A 19,754-nucleotide genomic window follows, 5' to 3' on the forward strand; every position below is an offset into this window, starting at 1 on the left:
CTATAATATGAATTGAAGTTTGAAGTGGCGACCCGCGACCACTCTCAACATTTGTAAGCGGACAATCAACGCTGTGGTTCCTGACCGAGTTAGAAACCGATTTTACTTTGTGTGAGGGTTTCAGTTGAATTCCTTTTGACATTTCTGTCCTTTGACGAAAGACCTGCTCACACATCTTGAACAAGGAATCTCTACTTTATTCTTATTCGAACCACTCCTCAACCAACTGACACGACGATCTTACGTGGCGCCATTTTAACCTGGTATTTCACAACAGAATCTGTCATATCCACGTGGCGTCATTTCATGGCCATTATGATTTTGTGTGGTTAAACACAATGAAAGAAATTGATTCGGTCTGCAGTTTCTAATAAATATCTTTCTTTAGTTGACGTCTAACCTAAGGCTCTGCTGCACCATTCAACTTGACAGGTTTTTGAAATGGGACCAAGAATTAGTTTTATGGATGAGATTGCAAGTGAGATCTCTCATATTTCAAAAAAGAAGAAGTTTTGAAATTCAATCCACTTTACTTTGTCTATTTGATATTCGATCCAGACTTTATATGAGTATCTGTTTTCTTCTTTTCTCGATTTGGGGAAGAGGGTGGCCAATCACAGCATCATAAGTATCACTCCTTCTGTCGGAGTTATCCTCGGCGGAAATGAGATCTTTTTACTTGTCAACTAGATACGTGGAGTTCATATCCAAAATCATGTTTAACATATACGCCCTTATTAATTCATCAAAAGTAGTTTGATGAGTCTAGTTGTTCGGAACAAGTGAAGGATAAAGATGATATAAATTTACGGATGTTAGAGCTTTTCTTTCCTAATCTAAGATTTTTGGATTTTTCGGCTGTACAACATGGACGAGAGAGCACGGTTATAACGTGTTTTGACGGGTATGAGCACGTTTAGATAAAAAACGCAGTGTTCAGGTGAAAGCGCGTTTTCTAATGTTTTTTTAAAATAACGGGTGTGATAACGGTTATATAGAAAAAATAAAAATAAACTATGATTTGAATTTCCTATCTAACGGTTTTAACATGCGTGAAAATGTTTATAGCGGGTCTAAATAACGTTGTTACTGCGTTTATAGACCTTATTTGTTTATTCATTTATTTTGAATTTTCTATTTTAATTTTTAATCATTTATTTTAGAAAAAATAATTGGGAAAAAAAATACTTTTATATTATTTCTTTCTAAAAAACAAGTATAACGGGTGTGAAAACGGAAAAAACGGTCTAAAACTTATGTTATAATGTTATCAGAAGAAAAAACGTAAAAATCAATTTAAAAAAAAAAAACAGTTATCATTCCCGTTATTTTAGGAAAAACGTCAAAGAAACATTTTTTTCACTATACAACGCATTTTTTACCTAAAACGTGCTCACACTCGTCAAAACACTTTAGAACGGTCCCGACCTATGACGGCGGCCCAACCTGTGGCCCGTTTTTCAAACCTTACGAGAGAGTAATAGTTTTTACATGCATATGCTCCATGAAGATTAAATTACTTCAAAATTCAGGTTATCCATATAAATATAGATGGATTTTGTAATTTTATCACATATGTTTTACGATCTATGCAAGCAATCTCAACAAGAGTTAAAAGCTGTAAACTACAACAAAAAAATCGTTTGCAAAAACTAATGAAATTTAACATAGTGTATCAATGAAAAAAATATACGTTATGAAATCATTTTAGCAGACTGCCTATTTGAATAACCTATAAATAATAAACTCAAATGGAGGGTAATGATGAACCATTTGGAAATAATGAGTCCATTTGAATGACATGGGCCATCTACTAACATTACATGTGAATGAGCGATTTTTGTGTTTCCAATTGGAACATCAGTCTAGATTTTTGATGATTATATTGGGTTTTCAAAATATCATCAACCATAAATAAACAAAATTATCTTTTTTTTTGTTTTTAGAAGGGAAAAAAACTTTTTAACAAGAAAAACTCGAATATCGTACCTTAAATATGTGAATAAACTCCTAGTCAACTAGATCCTATGAGCATAAGATTCTTTGTATCAAGCTATCGCAAGAAGAGGACAAGAAAAGAATTTAGGGGTGAAGGTCCATGGTTTATCAACAAACATCCAGGACGTACTTAGAATTGTTACCAAGATATTGGCCTTGATAATAATAATAAAAAAAACTACGTACTCGTATGTTTGTATGGGTGAAATTGCTTGAGCACATGGAAATTTTGGTATGAAAAGATTCTCCCATCAATCTGTAAAGTCGTATAGGAAAAACTAGAGTAAATGAAAGAACATTAAACATATGAATGTAACTACTTTGATACTGTTCTAGTTGATAATGATTTTTCTAAACATATTCCTGCTCAAATATGTGTTAATACTGGTCAAAGGAGATTTTGGAAACATGTTGAAATTCAAAAGTGACCTAAATTTTTATTCTCGTTGCAACATTGTAGGACTTACAGTTTCCGGATGCAAGGATGTGTATATGCAATAAAGTTAAAGGATGTGAATGAACACAAATACCTTACAAAAAAGAAGAAGATGGTTGAGATGGAACTTGAAGAAGCTCAGGAAAGAATGAAGGGTCAAGCAAGTTAGAATTATGGATGAAAAGGAGAGGGTACCGAGTACACCACCAACTTTTTCGTACGGAAACTTATATGGACAAAACCTAATACAATTGCAAGTAGACCAATTTAATGATCCTTAACAATATGTATATAGAGTTTATATCTCTAACTCCTCTCAATCAGAAAGTCTAGACAATGAAGTCTGTGAACCTGATTGTTAATAAGAGTACTTGGACAATCCCAAAAATCAGTATCCAAAATCAATCTAGTCGTATCCAAATAATCCAATAGGAATTCTGCCAAGTATGAAACTTGTTATCCATCTTTCAAGATATGAATTCTACAAGAATAAGCCTCATAATCGATCACAATTAATATGGACGTATCTACTAAGATTGAATGTGTACTACTTGTGTAAATCCTATTATGAAGATAAGTAATATAATGCGGAAAAGGAAAAACACAAGACACCGGAAGTTTTGTTAACGAGGATACCGCAAATAGCAAAAAATCCCCAGGACCTCGTCCTGATTCGAATATCGAATTGTATTCATCTGCTACATACACTATCCTACTATCAGACTTCAGACCGGAACGTAGTCGAGACCGAATCCACCCTCCAAGTGATTCAGTTACAATCACGCTCCTTACATCTGTTGAAACCTCACAAGGGTCTACACAAATGATTCCCTTAACTGAAATCCGTTACAGGCTAAGAGTTGCTTCAACCTAAGTGAGGACCTTTGATACCAATATGCCTCTAATAGATAAGCCTATTTGATTTCCCTTTAGATCAAAGATCAAGTCTTGGAAATCTGTTTGCAATAGACAAAGCTAGAAAAACTCACAATCCAGAACACTTACACTTGGTTAGCTAAGAAGCATGTATCTTTAACCACCTCTCAAGAACAAAATTGAACTAATCAATTAACAGAAGTTTTCAGATATATATCTTGAGGAATCACAAAGTCTTAGACGAAGATAACTTTGTGATTACTATCTATCTTGCCTGAAAGATATTACGAGAACCTCGATAATAAAAAAGCAAGATCATGATACACGAACTATCAAGATAGAGATAGTCGGACATGGCTTCACGAATCCCCAAGTGAAGTCTTTAAGTCTTAGACCTAATTATATTTCTCAGAGGAAACCTAGGTCAATAAAGGACAACTCTAGCTATCAACTAGGACACAAAAAGTCAGGGATTGAATTTCCAGGTCGAAAGAGCATCTCGATTAATAGATGTTCAAGACTGAGGGTTGCATAGAATTCAAGCTAAGATCACTTGAGATTCAAGCAAATACTTTCTTTGTATAGATGAAACTCGAATTAGGGTTTTGAAAAAGCGGGGGTCTAACAACCCCACCCAATATTTCGCTTAGCAATCTGTATGGACAAACTCCAATATACTTTTTATGAGAATCAACTAGACAGTTAGACTCAATCAATAAAAAGATATATCAAAGAGTTTATATCTCAATCTCTCGATTTGATCTTTACTCAAGCAAATGGAAATCTTCGAGTCTTTATTAAAGAGAGATAACTTGGACGGTACCAAAGACCAATGTCCAAGGATCAATCAATATCAATCAACAACCAAAGGTTGGATTTCCAATTGATAATCTTTAACGCACAACCTGTATTATTTCAATTATATAAAATATAATGCGTAAAAGAAATAACACAGATACCAGAAGTTTTTTTAACGAGGAAACCTCAAATGCAGAAAAACCACGGGACCTAGTCCAAATTGAATACACACTGTATTAAGCCGCTACAGACATTAGCCTACTCCAAGCTAACTTCGGACTGATCTATAGTTGAACCCCTACCAATCTCCCACTGATACAAGGTACATTTGTACTCCTACGCCTCTGATCCCAGCAGGAAACTGGGTACTTGATTCCCTTTGCTGAACTCACCCACAACAAAGAGTTGCTGCAACCCAAAATCACAAACTCGATGATAAACGAATCTGTCTCACACAGAAAAGTCTATCAAAAGGATAAATCTGTCTCCCACAGATAAACCCTAGGTTTTGTTCCGTCTTTAGATATAAAATCAAGGTAACAAGAACCAATTGATAATCCGGACTTATATTCCCGAAGAACAGCCTAGATTAATCAATCACCTATCTACAATCCTTCCTGACTACACAAGCGGATTTTCGAGGAATCACAAACAGTGAGACGAAGATGTTTGTGACTTCTTTATCTTGCCTATCGGAGAACTCTCACGATCTCAAGCCAATCAATCGATTGTACTCGTACGATAGAAGATGCAAGATCAGATCACACAACTACGATAAAAGTAGTATCGGTTTGGCTTCACAATCCCAATGAAGTCTTTAAGTCGTTAACTAGAGTTTAGAGAAGAAACTCAAGAGTTAATGGAGATCGACTCTAGCAAAAACACAAGTAGCACATAGACGTGTGGGGATCAGGTTTGCTCAATGCTAGAAGTCTCCTTTATATAGCCTTCAAATCAGGGTTTTTCCTTAGGTACAAAGCAAACTCTATTCACCGTTAGATAAAAACCTGATTTAGATTCAAGCCAATATCTCTGAATTGTTAGATCGAAAGACATAGCTTGTCATACACACTTGGTACACGTTTACTGGGTTTGAGAAAAACCATGCCCAAACGAGTATACGTATGTTGGTTCAACATGATAACCCAAAAGGTCAACCATATGAGCATCTCATATTAATCATGTTCTTCTTCACCATAACTAGTTTAATTGACTCAAATGAACTATTTAAGAGTTGTTCAATTGCTATGAGATCTTATGTAACTACACAAGACACAATTGAAACAAAAATGATTCGATTCGATTAGAATCGGCTCATGACCACTATAGCCACGGTTTGCATAAAGCATTCCTTAATAATTAATGTTTCATGTTCAGAGCACATCTTTAGATCATAACCTCTTAAGCTCACAAACAAGTTCGCTGACTTAGGTTAATCTGTTGAGTTTTACAAACTCAGCAGAAATTCTCGGGTCGAGAACTTCCTCCAGTTCGCGGACTGGGTTCGCGAGGTTAGCACACAAACGAGTTTTGGAAATCCCAGCAGAAATTCTCGGTCGAGAACTTCCGTCAGTTTGCGGACTTGGCAAGCCAATTCCACAATCCTACCGATTTCTCTTGATCAACAAAGTTCGAAAACTTCGGTTCAAGGAATACATGGTTATATAATCTAAACTCTCATTTCAATCATTGAAACATTCTCAGAGGGCGATATTCAGTCGTGAAGAACAACAGACCTTTCTCGTCAGAGCAATTTCCAAAGTGATTGAAACTTTCATGACTTTCGTCACTAGGTGAAGATAAACCTGATCAAAGCGAAACGCTTTACCAACACATGATTTCGAGTAAAAGATAAGCAATGAATACTCAGCTCAAAATATCAAGTGTATATGATCTAGTCTATATAGCATACGACTTTTGTCTCATAAGAAGTAGGAGAAGAATAGATAGACTTTCGAGTGATAAATAAGTTCAAGTCTTCACATACCTTTTTGTTGATGAAATTACACGGTTCCTTGGTGTAGATCTTCGCCGTTGTCGTTGAATCACCATGAAGTCCTTGAGCTCAACTACACTTTTCCTATCCTAGTCCGAGACTTAGCTAATAGGATAGAAATCAAGACTTTATAGTTTTGATCACTAACATTGACAAACATGCTTGATATAGCAACGCATGCGAGGTTGACCGATCTATGCTCTAACAATCTCCCTCTTTGTCAATTTTAGTGACAAAACTATTAATACATATGGAATACAAAAAGATAAACTTTAGTGGCTCCTATTCCATAGTCCAATCTTCAACGTTCCTTGAAATCTTCGTCCTTCCAAGTACTCCAATGATCCCAAAGGTTTTAAGTTTAGTATCACCGTTGTTGAAGATCCATAGCTATAACAATGAGAGAAATCGAGATTCTCGGTCATTATTATACATTGTCATAGTATTATTATGAACATCAAAGTCCAATTGCATCACGACTTTAACAATTATACTATGGTGATATGTATAACCCCCCCTTAGTCAATACTCCATCTCGATCATGGAAACCACTCCCCCTTACATAATGATCCGAAAACCATATGTATTTGTAGTGTGACATACAATATTTCTCCCCCCTTTTGTCAATAAAATTGGCAAAGGTACAAGAACGGGTTCATAATGAAATTTCCACAAGAGACATTTCATGACCAAAAGAAAGACAACATATCATCTTAATTTAGATGCAATCTTATAGCCGAGGCTAACAACATTCATCAAGGAGTTTTAAGATGCAAGATAACCCCTATAAAATTCCACAGCGGCACTCCCCGCAAGATATTACCATTAAGCACAAGTTCAAAACAACTCTCCCCCATTTGATGTCATTCCCAAAGGAACAACAAAAGCGACCTTAATTTCGAAAGAAAAGAAGGATTTTTATTTTGACACCAAAAACCATGTGAATGATTTTTTATATCCAAAACTCAACCAAAATACTCACAAATAAACCCATGAATATTCTAATTGGAATACACAATTAAATCAAAACCACAAAAGTGATCAATTTAATTCAAAGTGCTCAACATAAGTAAACTCACGGAGCAATAGGATACGACTAAGTTAATCATATGGAGGTGACTAACTTAACCGTTCAAGTACTCGACATAAGGAAAACCTTACGTAATACGTGACTACATTAACCAAAAGAACATGATAGTGTAGTGTTTCATATACTCAACACAAGAACTTGTGGAATATATGAAAACTCAATTAGATTAATTACAATAGAACCTATAATTAATCTAATCGGAAAACAAACAAATAACCAAACTAATCACTGAGGTAATCAATTTAATTATTTTGGGATCAACATGAGAGATTATGGAACCCCGACTAAGATTATGATGGAACATGACCAACTTAACCGCACATGTACTCAACATAAGAAAGAAAACTTATGGAGTACAAAACTAAATAACCAAGGATGATTAATTTAGTTCATAACGCTCAACATATAGCATCTTACGGAACAACCAACAAAGCCAAGGTTAATCGACTTAGTTGTAAGGTGCTCAACATAAGACACATAATGGAGCCTTCACGGTAAAACATAATAAAATGGATCAATGAAGATCAATACAGTGGATAACATACAAGTATCTATTCTATCTTTGCATCATTATATGCATAACAACATAATAGACTTTATCCTTGTCATACAAAAGATTTAATCCTATTTTCCATCAAATACATGATTGCATAGGCATAACTTTTGTATATGTCAAAAGTCCATTCGTCCTTTCATCAATACGAATACCGATTCATGAAAGACTTTACTTTTGACCGTAATATGAGACCTTCAAGTTCACGCACGCAAACAATACATATCCCATAAAAATATTGCAATATCACAAAATCATAAAGATCAATATTGCAATAACATCATCCTCCAAATATTTTTAGAATTTGAACCAATAAATCTAAAAACATGAAGATGAAAATATTGGCCATAGCTATGTGTAATCACAATAATTTCTATTCCAAACTCTAGTAATCCTTCTCAAAAACAAGAATAAATTCTCATAAGAAGTTTCCTAGGCATCAAGACAAACTCGTAATGCATATATAAGATGATTTGTCCTTAGAGGGTAGAATCTATCTTTTCCGCCCGGATTTACACCAAGAATAGCTACCAAAGGCGTATAAAAAGATTTTCACAAAGAAGAACATACAAAGTCACGAACGACTATGCACCATAGTTCACAAAGGATGATTGTGAACATTCAAGAATCTCATAGCAATGCGTACTAATTTCCATTCTTGAACTTCCTTCTTTGTGATTCACCAACAACATTCTAGTAAAAGCTACCAACTAACTTATAAGAGTATTACTCCAAGAATCCAAGTGCCCAAGTCCAAGAGAAGTGGAACAAGTGCGACGAAATGGAGCAAAACACTCAAAAATAAGAGGCAGGACAAATACCAATCTTAACTCATCCAAAATCAATAATTCTCATCTCCATTTTGAAGAGAAATCAAAGAGGAAGAGAATGCAAAACGAATGAGTTCATTCCGAGTTCGGACGAAGAAGTTACGGCCAAGACAAGTTTACCGAATATCGATGTCAAGTATGCATACGGGTTTGCAAACGAATTTTCATCAAAAAATGTTTGCAGACTGGGTTTGCAAACTTAAACCCCTGGATTTTGATTTTAAATGATGGTATGCATCCCTGGAATGTGTACCATGAAGTCCAAACATCTCGAACAACTATTTTAAAACCTAAACATATAAGAACCTTAAACACGGATCAAGTTAGGTAGAAATGAACGATAAGTAAGGTACATGGATCATAATAAGTACTTAAGCAAGTAAAAACACAAATATTGCTCAAGTTTATAGACATACCTTTTTAGATGAATCCAATCGAATTCTACCGCCTTACCGAACATAATATGTGTGCCTCAATTCTTGTGCTTCCCTCACCGTATACAAAGCAGGGCATTCCTTGGTGAGGATGCACTTTCAACACAAACAAGTTGTGTTGAGGTGAACGATGTCTTGCTCACCATGACACCAAGAAAGAGTTTCTTTCCAACAACTCTTAAATCTTGTAGTGTTGAGAAACACCCAAGGAACTGTTTTTATAAGTCTATCAAAGAACTTCAAAGAACCCAAAGAGATTTGTGTTTCCGGTTTCTTGTTTTCCAACTTATAAAAAACAGTTTCTGCAGATAGTTTTTAGTACTGCGAAGGGAAACTCTTTTGATAAAAAGAGACGTCCTGGATTCTCCATAAAAGAATACAATACTACTATCTTGATAGGAAGTATCAGGAATTGAGCAACGAATCAATTCATGCTTTGAGGTGATACACTCAGATGACTGAGATTTAAACTCCTCTTGTAATTCGTTTAGTTTATCACAACTAATTGGATTACGCAGAGGAGGAGCATTGCTCTCACTAATTAGTAAATCAATATCAACCTCAACATGAATATTATTCATCATAACTTGATTTAGCCTGTCAAGAGATTCTTGCTCTTTCTCGAGGTATAACTCAACATCAAGAGATAAGCTCTCAAGCTTCTTTTTAAGCCCTGAAAACACTTCAAGGGATTTTAAACCTGGTGGAGGTTTAGATAGAATTTCTTCTACATATTTTATTAAATCAGTCATGGAAGAGAATTCTGAAATCCCTGGATCTGGTGGTGCATTTATTGAGATAACACTAATGTTCATAGAGTCAGATTGCTACAAACACAGACTTATAAGGTCTTGAACGTGTTTGCATGCTCTGATACCAATTGAAAAAGCGGGGGTCTAACAACACCACCCAATATTTCGTTTAGCAATCTGTATGGACAAACTCCAAAATATACTTTTTATGAGAATCAACTAGAAAGTTTGACTCAATCAATAAAAAGATATATCAAAGAGTTTATATCTCAATCTCTAGATTTGATCTTTACTCAAGCAAATGGAAATCTGCGAGTCTTTATCAAAGAGAGATAACTTGGAAGGTACCAAAGACCAATGTCCAAGGATCAATCAATATCAATCAACAACCAAAGGTTGGATTTCCTATTGATAATCTTTAACGCACAACCTGTATTATTTCAATTATATAAAATATAATGCGGAAAAGAAATAACACAGACACCAGAAGTTTTGTTAACGAGGAAACCGCAAATGCAGAAAAACCCCGGGACCTAGTCCAGATTGAATACACACTGTATTAAGCCACTACATACACTAGCCTACTCCAAGTTAACTTCAGACTGATCTATAGTTGAATCCATACCAATCTCCCACTGATACAATGTACAGTTGTACTCCTACACCTCTGATCTCAGCAGGACACTGCGTACTTGATTCCCTTTGCTGATCTCACCCACAACAAAGAGTTGTTGCAACCCAAAATCACAGACTTGATAATAAATGAATCTGTCTCACACAGAAAAGTCTATCAAAATGATAAATCTGTCTTCCACAGATAAACCCTAGGTTTTGTTCCGTCTTTAGATATAAAATCAAGGTAACAGGAACCAATTGATAATCCGGACTTATATTCCCGAAGAACAGCCTAGATTAATCAATCACCTATCTACAATCCTTCCTGACTACACAAGCGGATTTTCGAGGAATCACAAACAGTGAGACGAAGATGTTTGTGACTTCTTTATCTTTCCTATCGAAGAAATCTCACGATCTCAAGCCAATCAATCGATTGTACTCGTACGATAGAAGATGCAAGATCAGATCACACAACTACGATAAAAGTAGTATCGGTCTGGCTTCACAATCCCAATGAAGTCTTTAAGTCGTTAACTCGAGTTTAGAGAAGAAACTCAAGAGTTAATGGAGATCGACTCTAGCAAAAACACTAGTAGCACATAGAAGTGTGGGGATTAGGTTTGCTCAATGCTAGAAGTCTCCTTTATATAGCCTTCAAATCAGGGTTTTGCCTTAGGTACAAAGAAAACTATATTCACCGTTAGATGAAAACCTGATTTAGATTCAAGCCAATATCTCTCAACCGTTAGATCGAAAGACATAGCTTATCATACACACTTGGGTACACGTTTACTGGGTCTGAGAAAAACCATGCCCAAACGAGTACACGTATGTTGGTTCAACATGATAACCCAAAAGGTCAACCATATGAGCGTCTCATATTAATCATGTTCTTCTTCACCATAACTAGTTTAATTGACTCAAATGAACTAGTTAAGAGTTGTTCAATTGCTATGAGATCTTATGTAACTACACAAGACACAATTGAAACAAAGATGATTCGATTCGATTAGAATCGGCTCATGAACATTATAGCCACGGTTTTCATAAAACATTCCTTAATAATTAATGTTTCATGTTCAGAGCACATTTTTAGATCATAACCTCTTAAGCTCATAAACAAGTTCGCGGACTTCAGTTAATCGGTTGAGTTTTCCAAACTCAGCAGAAATTCTCGGGTCGAGAACTTCCGCCAGTTCGCGGAGTTAGCACACAAACGAGTTTTGGAAATCCCAGCAGAAATTCTCGGTCGAGAACTTCCGTCAGTTCGCGGACTGAGTCTGCGGACTTGGCAAGCCAATTCCACAATCCTGCCGATTTCTCTTGATCAACAAAGTTCGAAAACTTCGGTTCAAGGAATACATGGTTATATAATCTAAACTCTCATTCCAATCATTGAAACATTCTCAGAGGGCGATATTCAGTCGTGAAGAACAACAAACCTTTCTCGTCAGAGCAATTTCCAAAGTGATTGAAACTTTCATGACTTTCGTCACTAGGTGAAGATAAACCTGATCAAAGCGAAACGCTTTACCAACACATGATTTCGAGTAAAAGATAAGCAATGAATACTCAGCTCGAAATATCAAGTGTATATGATCTAGTCTATATAGCATACGACTTTTTGTCTCATAAGAAGTAGGAGAAGAATAGATAGACTTTCGAGTGATAGATAAGTTCAAGTCTTCACATACCTTTTTGTTGATGAAGTTCCACGGTTCCTTGGTATAGATCTTCGTCGTTGTCGTTGAATCACCATGAAGTCCTTGAGCTCAATTATACTTTTCCTATCCTAGTACGAGACTTAGCTAATAGGCTAGAAATCAAGACTTTATAGTTTTGATCACTAACATTGACAAACATGCTTGATATAGCAACGCATGCGAGGTTGACCGAGCTATGCTCTAACAGGTTTCAAGTAAGCATGTGAGAATTAGTCTTGAAACTTACATAGAAGAATACACACAGTAGTCCGGTTATGGAACCGTGTACAATGATCGTTCTTTGGAAAATATTCCTTATGAACTAAAGCAATTTGAAGTTCATTTAAACATTTAAGAATTTAATCGTGATCCATATACACGAGTGTTTTAGTGATCAATGATGTCATAGAGGTGTTTATTAGAGTCATATCAATGCTAAACATATTTTTTTAAAAATAAATCTTTGTGAAAACGAGGGGGTATTACAACCACACCCAATATTTCGTTCTGCAATTTGTATGGACTGAACTCCAATATAATTCCCAGAGTACCAATTTAAAAGTGAGACTCAATCAAGAAATATATCAAAGAGCATTATCTCTTTCTCAATACAATCAGTAAATCAACTAGATATAAATCCATGAGACTGATTGGTATGAGAATAATTCGGATGGTACCAAAGAATAATGTCCGAGAGTCAATCAAGTTCTATCAAACAAGCAAGGTCGTATTTATCAACTATGATTGAACTACGCACAACCTGTGATATTTCAATTATATAAACAAATATAATGCGAAAAAGAAATAGCACAGACACCAGAAATTTTGTTAACGAGGAAACCGCAAATGCAGAAAAACCCGGGGAACTAGTCCAGATTTGAACACCACAATGTATTAAGCCGCTATAGACTCTAGCCTACTACAAGTTAACTTCAGAATTGAATGTATTTGATCCCTAACCAAGTCTCACACATATTAAGATACATTCGCGTTCCTTACGCCTCTTGAATCCCAGCATGACTCTGTGCACGTGATTCCCTTAGCTGATCTCACCCACAACTAAAAGTTGCTACGACTCAAAGTCGTAGAGTTATAAACAAATCTGTCTACCACAGATATGTCTATTCTGGCTTTGTTTCCGTCTTTAGATAAATCAAGGTGAACAAGAAACTCAACTAATAATCCGGTCTTATACTCCCGAAGAGCATCTTAGAAATACTAGTCACCTCACAATAACCTAACTTATTAACAGAAGAAGTTATTGCGGAATCACAAGAGTCTGAGACGAAGAACTATTGTGATTACTTTTTATATCTTACATATCGGAGATAAATCTCGAGTAAATATTAGATAAGATAAAACTTATAACGATAAAACAAGTAAGATAAGAATACACAACTACAAAGAAAATAGTTGGATATGGCTTCACGAATCTCAAATGAAGTCTTCAAGTCGTTAACCTAATAATGGTTTTGGAAAACCTAGGTTAAAGGAGAATCGACTCTAGTTTGGAACTAGGACACACGAGAGTGTCGGGATTAGGTTTCCCGGATGTTAGAGTTCTCCCTTATATAGTCTTTCAAATCAGGGTTTCTTAAAATAAAAGCTAAGATATCTTAGTAACAAAGCAATTGATATTCACCGTTAGATGAACTCTCGATTTAAGATTCAAGCTAAGTCTGCTTAGAAATTAAGCAATCAATCTCCACCGTTAGATGGTATTATCTTGATACACACAAATGAAATATACCTATATTTAGATATGTATGAAGCGTACCCAAACGTGTATACCTTGTTGGCTCAATAATAATTAACCGAAGTTAGCCACATGAATATTTATAACTTAGCCAGATTCATCTAACACTTCTAGATCAAATATGATGATCAATCAATCATGATAGATAATCAAATGAATCTAAATGTGTTTCAAGAGAGTTGTTCAAATGTTCACTAGCTCATAGAAATATATATGAACCATTTAAAACAAAATCGGTTTGGTTTGTAATTGTACATAGTACTTATACAAGAACCAATTCATAAGCATAATCCCACGGTTTGTAAAACAAGTTCACATACCTTATTTCATTCAAGTTCCAGAGACTTTAGTTCGCAAACGAACCTGAGTTCATGAGTATGTATCTCATACTTACCGATTTTAGAACCTAACCATTGTGTTCGCAAACAGAGTACGCGAACAATAGTTCCGGACTTTAGCCTTGTCATGCCATTCGCAAACGGAGTACGCGAACAACAGTTCCGGACTTAGCCTTGTCTAGCCGTTCGCAAACAGAGTACGCGAACAACAAATTCGGACCTTTTCACAGGTAAATCCGTTCGCAAACAAGAGTTCCGGACCTGAACTAGAGCTACACAGTGCATATACAAAGTATACATGCTGTGCTATATCCATGCATTGGTGTTCTAAACTCTCATTTAATCGTTGACACATCCTTAAAAGACAACAATGGTAATCTTACACATACCACTTGCTTCAAGTAATTTCAAAGTGATTAATCGATCAATACTAAACTTCCCAAGTTAAAATCACATGATTGTCTCACACAAATCATGTAAGATGTTCAAGGTAATTTTCATATGATCACCTTGACTTAATATTTAGTTTCCAACAAATAAATTGTCTCCAACTAAACTCGTCAAGTAGATGATGAACTTTATCTAGAGCTAAAGGCTTCCAACATGTATTTCGAAAAATATATAAACGAGATAAACTCGACTCAAAATTTTAATTGTGTATAATGTGAAAGTCTATACAGCTATACGACTTAGTCTCTTTAGAAGATTGAATAGAATAGACTTCTGAGTGATAGATAAGTTTTAGCCTCCACATACCTTTTGTTGATGAAGTTCCTCCAAGCTCTTCAGTAGATCTTCTTCTTCAATTGGTGAACGTCGTGAAGTCTAAAGCTCAACTACACACTTCTATCCTAATCCGAGACATAGCTATAAGTAGACTAGAAATCAAGTATATAGTTTTGATCAACTAAACTTGACAAAAAAGCTTGAGATAGCAACGCTTGCGAGTTCGACCGATCAATGTTCTAACACTTTGAGCATCTGCTAAAGTTTACTGGAACCGTTGGTGAAACGGTTCGCGAAGCGTAAGGAATAGTTCACGATTCAGGATGCAATGGTTTGTGAATCGGGTACACCAACCCTACTCGGTTCGTGAACTCAGATGGACACAGTTCGTGAACTGGGTTAGCCAAATGTTAGCCTTTTTCACCAATATACAAAATTCAGATCGCCACGGTTCGTGAACTGTCTCGTTTTTAACTTGCGGTATGCGAACTGGTTCTCCAACCTTATTGTATTCTAGGAACTCTGATATCCATGGTTTGCGAACTGGTTCTCCAACCTACCTTGAGTCGAAATAACAGAAGTTCTGAATTTCTCTCTTTGATGTTTGAAACATTACAAAATGATAAAATCATTGTTGGGCAATTTTCAATTGATCCACATAATTAATTATTGAACAACAAATGATTTCGAACTAATATTATTAAGGACCTTTGAATACCCAATGCTCGAATCATATTTCAAGATGTTTATAACAAGACAAGCTTGACTCGAAATTTCTTCCCTGCAATAAATCTACTGGAAGTCATACGACATATTCTCATATAGATAGAATAGTGATGCATGTGAGTAGATAGAATGGTTCAGTTTGCACATACCTTGTTGATGAAGTTCTCCAAATACCTTCGACGATCTTCAGTCTTCAATGGTGATGTATGATACTCACTTACCAACTTCTATACCTAATCCGAGACTTGACATAGTAGACTAGAAATCAAGATATAGTTTTGATCAACTAACATTGATAACAAGCTTGAGATAGCAAAACTTGTAGGGTCAACCAAATAGTGCTCTAACAAGGGACATGACTAGGGATGAAATTATGTGTCAGTAGGATGAAAGCACTGTAAGTGATAAGGTTATAATAGATAGTTGTAAAGGGTATAATTTAGACTTGCTCTGGCTTATCAGATAACTGAAGCTATAACTAATTAGTTTTTTAAGGAAGTTGTTGAAAAAGTTATGAAAGAAAGCTTAGTCTAGCCCTAGCAGTAGATTAGCTAAACACAGTTATAAAAATTGATTAAATATTATATACAAGTTCAAGAAGTTACGCGTCATGAAAGGAAGAAATAGTTACAAAACATGGGAAGATTATAGCTGATTTGATGCAACCATTGTGAGAGTTAGTCAAAGAAAAAGATCAAAAGATCAACTTGCTAAAAGAAATTGAGTCCCAAGATATTATAAGCTGGGATGATCAGATGGACAAACAGAAAAAAGAAAAAATATTGAATTCAGCCAAGAATTTGGTTAAGAAGAAGAGACGTATATATGCAATTAAGGCAGCACTACTACCAAGAGCACGTTGAAGAAAGGATTCTTGAATTCTAAGGGTTCATCTAAAGATTCTGAGTGATTCTTTTGAGTTATTCGAGGTTTCCATTTTGAAGTTTTCAATCTCTAAAGGTTTAATCCTCTAATCTTGTTTAATTTTTCGGACCTAAAAAAATGAATTTAGATTACTAACTTGATACACGTCAAGTCACGTTTATGCAATGGAATTTATCATACACGTCACGTTTAATCCACAAAGGAATACAAGTCACGTTTATGTAATGGAATTTATCATACACGTCATTAATTGTGTTGTACTGACACATTTATAACGTAATATAATTCACTAAAACTTGAGCATACCATAACACAACACACTTTCTAGCACAATATGATAATTTTTTGTAGTGCTAAAGAATGAATAGAAATGAAATCAGAGAGACTTACCAACGACGTCTTCTCTTCAATATGGTATCAGACACCTGAAAATCCTAAAGTCGACCTTCAAATCTATTCAATCTTTTAATTCAATGGCATAATCCTATGAACACATAACATTAACCTTTAAACCCCCATCAAAATTATCAATCTCAAATTATTCTTTAAGGAAATCTCAAATCGTACCTCTGCTTCGTAGCTACAATTTATTTCGGTTTGTTGATGGATCATTCCAGTGTCCTGCAAGTATTATTGATGTAATTCTCATGTTGGTGCTGCAATTTTAGCCGATCCTTTATTTGTTGAGTCAGATCCTGAAAATGAATTAATCAAGATCCACCAATATTACCCTGGTTATTCACCGCTTGCACTGAAGAAATTCATTCACAGGTCATTGATTGCACCTTTTTTCACGAAATCTGGATTCGTTTGGATTCTTAAAATAGATCTTGTATCATTAAAGAAGAGTTCAGATTCGATGCTTGTCTACTTCAACAAGGCACGCTTAATTTCTCATCAACTAGCTCAAATCGATAGATCAATCTCAAATGAGGATCTAGTTTTCCATATCTTACTTGGATTGCAGTCTCAATTCAATGCTTTCAAAACCTCTATCTGCATTTAACAATTGAAAAGTGAGAATCAAATTACTTCATCTGAGCTTTTAGGACTTTTACTTTCTGAAGAATCTCGAGCTAATGCTGAATCTGCAATTGATCTCACCGTTGCTGCTGCAAATGTATCTCAATAATCAAACCCTCCTCAACATCCTCCTGACAATTACTTTGCAAGTTCCTCATCATGTAAGAAAGTTGCAAAAATCTTTGTATGGATTCAAACAAGACCCTGAGGCTTGGTTTGAAAGACTTAGCCAATTCTTATTGAACTGTGGATTTCAATCCTCTAAAACTGACACTTCAATTCACTGTTCTTTAAAGTCACTCCTACTTGATGTGGTGTATTTTCTCATATATGTAGATGATACAGTTCTCCTTCTATTATTTTATTGATGGTCTAATTGGTGAGAGGGCTATGCGGATCCTCGGACATATATGAAATGGAATAAAGATGGACCAAGCTACTTATGAATGTAACCACAATTAACATTACGACGGTCAGGCTATCGAACACGGAGTCAGAAGTGAATTACGAGTCAGACCAATATGCGAATCGAGCGAGTTCCGCGGCTCTCATTCTAATTCAGTGCTCTCCGAACCGTGCGGGAAGGTTGACCTTCACACGGCTCACCAACTTGATCTTTCTGCAGTCTGAACGGAAAAAGAGGCCTCGCTTAATTAGGTGAATATTAAGGAACTCGCAGTCATTACTAGGTTGCCGCCACTAGTTATGGTGGTGAAGAAGGGGCCAATTTTAGCTAAAACTTATCCCGTTGCCAGTTGGAAAGGCAGGGAACAATTGAAGTTCCGGAAGAATTTGCAAATTGATAAAACCCGGAGGACGAATTTTCCATCTCCAAGGAAAAGCACTATGATCCCCTATCAGAAAAATTCCTGGTGTGAAGATTAGATGCACACAAAACACTTGCAAGTATACAAGGTCAAGATTTATAATATAGTGATGAGTAGGGGTTTGTCCACAGGGAGAGGAGCATATAAGAAGTTTTCCTAGGCTAATAAGAGTGGCAATGCACTATGGCAGGCAAGGTTTCAGGCATACAAACAAGAATGCAAGGTAAAGCAATAGAGAAACAGGCTAAGAACCACAGCAGGGAAAGATAACAGACAAGGAACCAAGGCTTGGAAAGTAAAGCAGCAAAGAAACAGCCAAGAAAAGCAGCAAATAACCAAGGCTTGGCAGCCAAGGGCAGGGTGAGGATTGTGCACTGACTTCAGTGCACAAAAGCTACAAGGTGCAAGAAAATAAAAAGCAAGAAAATTAACTGAAGAAAATAACTGATCAGGAAGCAAACACACAGGACTGAAATTATAATTGACTGAAAGAGAAGTGGTGGGTAAGCCAAGGCATATGATCCACCTTGTGTCCTAATCAAGTGACATGTTTCTAGGTTATGTTTGTTCCTAAGCATACAACTAGAAATGAAAGAACACCAACTTGCTCACTAGTCTACCCCTAGCATTGGCTGTCTTTTGACAGTACAGCCAATCACAGGCTCTATGAGCATTGGCCTCTCTCATTTACACAATCAAAACATAGCAACAGGAAGTAACTATCCTAGCTCATTCACACTTGACAGTGCACAAGGCTTCACTGAGCCTTGGCCTGAGGCTGATTAGCTCATGCTAACCATGAAGTGGCAACATACATACACTAACATAGATAATTCATACATAACTAGCAACATATCAGATAACTCAACACATAAGCAACTTGCAACTGTTAACTGAGAAAAACACTGAAATTTGAAGTTCATAAAATTTTAGAAAATTCTCTACTGGCTAGTCCAGAGAGGTAAATAGTGTCCTCTACACACTTCACACAACACCCATTTATACCCAATACACATAATTTTGGTTTTCCCCAATTTTTCCCCAAAGTCAGTAGAACTAGGGTTTGGTGAAATTGATTTACCTACTGTTGATGAGATACTCGCTCCATCTCGTCGACCCAATCTTCTCCTGCTTCTTCTCGTTCCTCTCGAGCTCCAATTGATGCTTTAATCATCATATATATCCCCAATTTCTCACCTAGGGTTTCAGGCAGAGAGATGAGAAATTGAGGTTGTAAATGATGATTAAAGAGATGGTACGTGATGGGTTTAGGTAGAATAGAGTTGGGGAGAAATTAGTGGAGTGATTTGGGGTGAGGTGGTGGTGATGGAGACGGACATGGTGGTGGTACGGGGCATGGCGGTTCTGCAGAGGGGGTGATGGAGGAGA

The sequence above is a fragment of the Papaver somniferum genome, chromosome 7 (genome assembly GCF_003573695.1).
Source record: "Papaver somniferum cultivar HN1 chromosome 7, ASM357369v1, whole genome shotgun sequence".
Lineage (NCBI taxonomy): Eukaryota > Viridiplantae > Streptophyta > Magnoliopsida > Ranunculales > Papaveraceae > Papaver > Papaver somniferum.